Below are 7,207 nucleotides of genomic sequence, written 5' to 3'. Positions count from 1 at the left end.
TCTTCCTGTGTTGCTGATCCAAAAGCTGTTGATAATTTGATTTCTGGTTCCTCTGCCTTTCAGAAATCAAACTTGAACACCTGGAAATTCATGGTTTATGTACTGCTGAAGCCTGGTCTGGAGAATTTTGATCATTATTTTGCTAGTGTGTAAGATGATTGCAATTGTGTGGTAGTGTGAACATTCTTTGGCACTGTCTTTCTTTAATGTTAATTGACCTTCTCCTTGTATAAAATTATGGATCATTAGTATGTGTATATTACAAAAACCATCCCAATATTCGATTATGATTATCGTCCACTTAATTTTTTAAACTAAATTATGAAAAAGGAGTAAAGAAAATAAAAGAATTCTACTTGGGGCTCTTTGATGACCTAAATGTGAAGGAAGTCTAAAAATTCAGGGATTTATGTACACAGAAGTGTCATTCGTTTTGATATATTACAAAAAATAAGAGAAGATTGTATAATTTTTATAAAATAAAATTTCTTAAAACAATATTACAAGTCAACTGTACCTCAAGCAGTGAACAAATAAATTGTTACACCATTTGCAATATTTTGGTCCTTGAGAACATGATGATAAGTGAAATATTTCAGTTACAAGATAACAGAAACTTCAATCACCTGATGGTTTTAGTTAAAACATGTGAATTCAGGAAAAGTGAGTTGAAAATTGTTATCTGAGCTTATTCAAAATCGAGCACGATTGTTCAAGTTACCAACTTGTATCATAGGTCAAATATTTCTTCAAGGAAGATGTTCTAATAGAGACAGGACAGACATAGATCTGCAGATCTTAGCTCAAGATTATTAGTGAAGTTGGAAATACAACTCCAACCACAGTCACACTCTCAATGGTGTGTAGTAGAATATATATTGCTCCCATTGCTCAGGACCTTCTAGGCCTTCTACCCTAGGGCCGGGTAGTGAAAGGCAGAATTTCAGGACAGGCAAAAGGCTATGTATTTCAGAGGCCCAGATCCCTTGATGGAGCCATTCACTGGCCTTCACCAGGGTTCGAAGAAGTAGCCAACATGGCTGATGCTCACCTCCATGACCTAATGGTTGTGGCAAACCTTAGGGGTAACAGTCTATGATACCCAGCCCCCTTTCGGATAGTATGAGAAAACCGAGGGCCAACTGTGTTTCGGGCACTTGACTCCCTCATTAAAATGACTGGACAATGTATGAGAACCTTGGAAAGAGAAGGACACGGAGAACAGACAGCTTCCCCTTCAGCTGTGCCTGGGCACTGATGGGAGACCCAAGACCAGATGTTGAGATCTAGCCTGGGCCCAGACAGGATAACCAGACTTCAGAGGGAAACCCTCCTCGTAAGCAGGATGTTGGATGATGAAAGTCATTTTAGGATATTTCCTTTTAGCAAATTGATACTTGCTTCAGTACAGGTTTATAGAAAGAGTATTACCTAACCGTGACCTTACCTCAATAAAAGGATCTGACAGCAAGATATTTGCAACACCTATTCACAACCCTCATTTACCTTTCCTCTAACTGAACTGTGTTGAAAGCTGAGGAGTTTGCTGTAATTAAAGGCATAAGCCACACATCTTGCATTGCTCTGCAATGAAAACCTCAAGTATTTAAACCCCAATCTTTGGAAATAATTTAGTCTAATAATCGGTATTTATTAGCAGTAGCATCTTATGTCTCAGTTCGGTGGATGAGAGAGTGCCTCTTTTCAAAACCACTTTCTCTCATGTGTACATGAGAAGTTTATCATTTTCCAGTATAAAACAAATTAGCTGGTGCACTGGGATGAACCAGAGGGATGGCATGGGGAGCGAGGTGGGTGTGGGGTCAAGATGGGGAACATGTACACCCGAGGCGCATTCATGTCCGTGTGTGGCAAAACCAATACAATATTGTAAACTAATCAGCCTCCAATTAAAATAAATGAATTTAAAATAATGATAATAATAAAAACAAATTAGCAAAACCTGATGGCTACCCCGATTATCAAGCTAATTAAGGACCAAATTACTGTGACAGATGTAATCAGGTCTATTTGAAGAATACTTATAACTTTGAAAATATTGTAATGACCTGATTTGCTATTATACATATATTATATTTTGCTAGTATACATATATAATATATAGTATTTTGACTTTACAACAATTTTGTTGTTTGTATATATGCATCACAGTTTGGTTTAATACTTATACAAAATTAATTTTTTTCTTTATCTAATGCCTTTATGGAGAGGATATGGAGATTGGCAAGAAACTCTGAGTCTTGTTTCCAATTGCATTAGTCCCAAAGAACCCCTTTTTCTTAAGAATCTGCATTCTCAATTGGGTAGATCTGATTAGTGGGGTGAACACTCAGAGACAGATTAGTATAGAGTAGTAACAAGTGAAAAGAAGAAAATCAATATTGTAGAATAATGTTGTCCTCTCAAAATGTGTATTTTGAAGCCGATGGCATCACCGACTCGATGGACATGAGTTTGAGTGAACTCCAGGAGTTGGTGATGGACAGGGAGGCCTGGCATGTTGTGATTCACGGGGTCAAAGAAAGTCGGACATGACTGAGTGACTGAACTGAACTTACTGTACTTTGTACAGAGTCAAAATTATGAGCAATGTGTAATTTTTTTTCTGAACCTTTTTGCCAACGGGTTTTTAGGTAGATATTTTGATATACAGGACAAGGTTTTTATCAGGAAAGGAGAGCAGACACAAAAAACACAGAGACATTTATATGTGAAGACAAAGCCATGTGATGATGTATCACCATCCAAAAGAGGCCTCAGAAGAAAGCAAATCTGGTAACCCTTTGATTACTGGCTAGATCCTGGAAGTATGAGAAAACATTTACTGAAGCTACCTGCTTTATGTCATGCTGTTACAGCAAACCTTGAAAAGACATACACCACTACCACTTGAAAATAAGCTTTCAAGTTCAAAAGAAGCCTACTGTTCATACCCAGTTTCTCAGGGAAAGGAAACTGTTAAAGAACTCTCTGACCCATTAATTGATAATGCTTCAGAATTTTAATGGGAAAAAATCCCGTTCTCCATTGAAAAGGGAAGTATAAAGTACTTAGGAATAAATTTACCTAAAGAAACAAAAGACCTGTATTTATATAGCGAAACCTAAAACACTGCAGAAATAAAGAAAATAGAAACAGACAGAGAAATATGTCAGATTCTTAGATCAGAAGAATCAATATGTGAAAATGAGTACACTAGCCAAACACAATAGGTTCACCGCTATCTACCAGTGTTATTGCTGTTGTTGTTGTTGTTTCCACAGAACAAGAACAAACAATTTCAACCTCTAATAGCCAAAGTAATCTTGAAAAAGAAGAATGGATATAGTGGGATCAACCTGCCTGACTTCAGGTTATATTACAGAGCTACAGTCAACAAGAAAGAAAGGTACCTGCACAAGACAAAAATACAGATCAATGGAACAATATAGAAAGCCCAGAGATATATCCACACACATATGGACACTTTATCTTTGACAAAGGAAGCAAAAATATATAATGGAGGAGAGACAACCACTTTAAAAAGCGCTGCTTGGGAAAATGGTTAACAACTGTAAAAGATTGGTGCTAAAAAACATTCTACCACCCTATACCACAATACACTTAAAATGGATTAAACATATAAACATAAGTCTAGAAACTATACAACTCTCAGAGGAAAACATAGGCAGAACAGACTCTAATACGAATCACAGTATGATTCTCTGTGACCCTCCTGAGTGACAGAAATAAAAACAAAAACAAACATGGGACATCATTAAACTTGAAAGTTTTACACAATGAAGGAAACAATAAGCAAGGTGAAATGGCAGCCTTCCAAATGGGAGAAAATAATAGTAAAAAATGTAACTGACATCCAATTAGTCTCCAAAATATACAAGCTGCTCATTCAGTTCAATACCAGAAAAATAAGCAATCCAATCAAAAAGTGGGACAAAGATCTAAAGAGATTTCTCAGAAGGAGACATACAGATGTCTAACAAACACCTGAAAATATGTTCCACATCACTCATTATCAGAGAAACTCAAATCAATACTACAGTGAGGTACCATTTCACACTGGTCAAAAAACTACCATCAAAAATTACCATCAAAAAACTCTACAATCCAGCAATGCTGAAAAGGGAGCGGAGAAAGGGAACATTCTTACGTTGTTGGTGGGAAGGCACACTAGTATGGGCACTATGGAGGATAGTGTGGAGATTCCTTACAAAAAAAATAAATAAATAAACTGAAATAGAATTACCATATGACCCAGTGATCCCACTTCTGGGCATACAGACCAAGACAACTAGAATTCAATGAAACATATGTACTCCAATGTTCATTGCAGCACTATTTACTATAGCTTGGAAATTGAAACAACCTTGATGTCCACTTCGAAGGTCAATGGTTAAGGATGAAGCTGTCATATACACAATGGAATATTCAGCTATTAAAAAAGGGACATATTTGTGTCAGTGCTATGAGATGGATGAAACTGCAGCCTATTATACAGAGGGAAGCAAGCCAGAAAGAGAAACACCAAAACAGTATATGAAACCTTATATATGAAATTTAGAAAGAGGTAACAACAATGCTATAAGCGAGACAATAAAAGTGACACTTATATAAAGAAAAGAATTTGGGACTATGTGGGATATGGCGAGGGTGGGATACTAGGAAAGAATAGCATTGAAGCATGAAACTCTGAAACATGTATATTATCATATGGAGAACAGATAACCAGTTGAAGCTCATTACATGAAGCAAGGCATGGAAAACTGCTGCTGTGGGACAACCCAGAAGGATGAGTCCATGAGATGGTTGACTGATATAGTAGTGTGGAGGAAGCTCTGATGAGAATTCAGTAACCACGAAAGTAGTTCACTTGTATTACAGTAAAATATAATGACCTCATGACCTCTTATCAATCTCATTAAAGTGTGAAACAGGTAAATGTGTTAAAAAGGCCTGGAAAACTTCACTAATACTGAGAACGCCATCAGAAAAGGGAGTCTCAGCCTTCCTGATAAATGCTTGGTAATGTCATGTAACTCGTGGGAAAGAATATGAGGAATATGCTCACTCTTGCTATGGAAAGAAGTGGGTAATACGATGGAACTAATAAGCCCTTTCACATATGACTTTAAAAATGATGAGACAGCATGAGAAAGACAGCACAGAAAGCCACACATATGTGGGATGCAAAGTTCTTGGGGTTCTTTTGTTCTAAGACAGACTTGTTCAATGCCTAAAGCAGCCTGTTTCTAGAAAGGAAGAGATATATATGGGTATCAAGATTATCATTTCCTCTCAGTGCCAGATCTTTCCGTTGTGCTCCTTACTGGTCTAGACAAGGGAAAACTTAAATTAGAGTTTATCATTCCCAAATTGGAAAGAAATGTCCCAGTGGACCAATTTCTATCAAGTCAAAACAGTGTCTTTATTTCATATACTAGGAAAGAAGTTTCAAATCTTTGAAGGAGAAAAAGAAGCATAAGACTCTCTACATAGGATACATTTTCATTTCTTTCTTCTTCTTTTTCTCTTTTTTTGAAGGTAAAGAAAGAGCCAGTGGACTTGAATAAAGTCACAGAGATAATTTAGAAAAATGTTAAGCACTTCAGTGTGAGTGACACAAAGTCCTATGAGATAATATATAGAACACAATTGCATCTGACTCTAAGTTACATGTTTGTTTCTATGTTCAGTCTTGTCCAACTCTGCAAAGAAATGGAATGTAGAACACCAGGCTCCTCTGCTCATGGGATTTACCAGACAAGATAGTTGCTTTCTGTGGCCATTTCCTACTCCACTGTTAGATGTATACAATGAATAAAAATATTATCCATGATTTTCTTGCATCTCTTTCAACACAAAATAAATTATACAGGCACTTTGCTCCAGCGAATCTTTTTGAAATTCCAAAGAGACCATTGTGAATGAGAAACGGTTAAAATATTTTGGACTCTCATGATCACAGCAAGGCAGACACAAATTAAAGGAAAACATAAACCTCGAAACCTGGCTTACCTTATAATTCAGTGAAGCTCATTTTTTGTTAAACAAATAACAGAATTTCCCTTCTTTATCTCCTTTTAACAGCTAAAGATGGAGAAAAGGTAGATAGACAAAGTAGAGCTCAGAGAAGTGGGACAGAAATCTCTGTATATGACCCAGTCAGTTTTCAAGGGTTTCACCTTTGTTTTCTTGCCTGTTTGCTTGTTTGTTTTTAAAGAACTCATTTCCCAGAACTTCATAGAAACGTTAATGATGCTGAAGATCTTATGTCACCTTCGTGTTGGTGGGAAATATGACCATGAGCAAGTGGCACTGATTTTCCCTCAGGGCTCCTTGTATAAATCAGTATGTCCAGTATTTATGTTCTCGGTAAGAGGAACCACAAATCAAATATCCGAAATCTGTGGGATCATGAAAATAACAAGACAGTTCCAGGGAACAAACAAAAAAATAAACGTATTCTTCTACTTCATTGTTTATAACAAAGAATTTGACTGTGTGGATCACAACAAACGGTGGAAAATTCTGAAAGTGATAGCAACAGCAGATCGCCCGACCTGCCTCTTAGGAAATCTGTATGCAGATCAAGAAGCACCAGTGAGAACCGGATGAAAAACAACAGACTCTTTCCAATTAAGGAAAGGATTATGATAAGGCTGCATATTGTCACTCTGCTTATTTAAATTATATGTAATGCTCACTTCAATCACTCAGTCATATCCGACTCTTTGCGATCCATTAACCACAGCACACCAGGCCTCCTTGTCCATTACCAACTCCTTGAGTTTATGCAAACTCATGTCCATTGAGTTGGTGATGCTATTCAATTATCTCATCCTCTGTCATCACTTTCTCTTCCTGCCCTCAATATTTCACAACCTCAGGAAATTTCCCAATGAGTCACTTAATCGCATCAGGTGGCCAAAGTATTGCAATTTCATCTTCAACATCAATCACTCCAATGAACACCCAGGACTGATCTCCATTAGGATGGACATTTTGTATCTCCCTGCAGTCCAAGGGACTCTCAAGAGTCTTCACCTACACCACAGTCTTCAGTACTCAGATTCTTTATAGTAAACTCTCATATGCATACATGCCCACTGGAGAAGCCATAGCCTTTACTATATGGACCTTTGTTGGCAAAGTAATGCCTCTGCTTTTTGATATGCTAACTAGGCTG

Source organism: Moschus berezovskii, chromosome Y, assembly GCF_049115385.1.
Source record: "Moschus berezovskii isolate FMDL1 chromosome Y, NW_MosBer_1.0, whole genome shotgun sequence".
Taxonomy (NCBI): Eukaryota; Metazoa; Chordata; class Mammalia; order Artiodactyla; family Moschidae; genus Moschus; species Moschus berezovskii.
Note: the sequence above shows the minus strand (reverse complement) of the source record.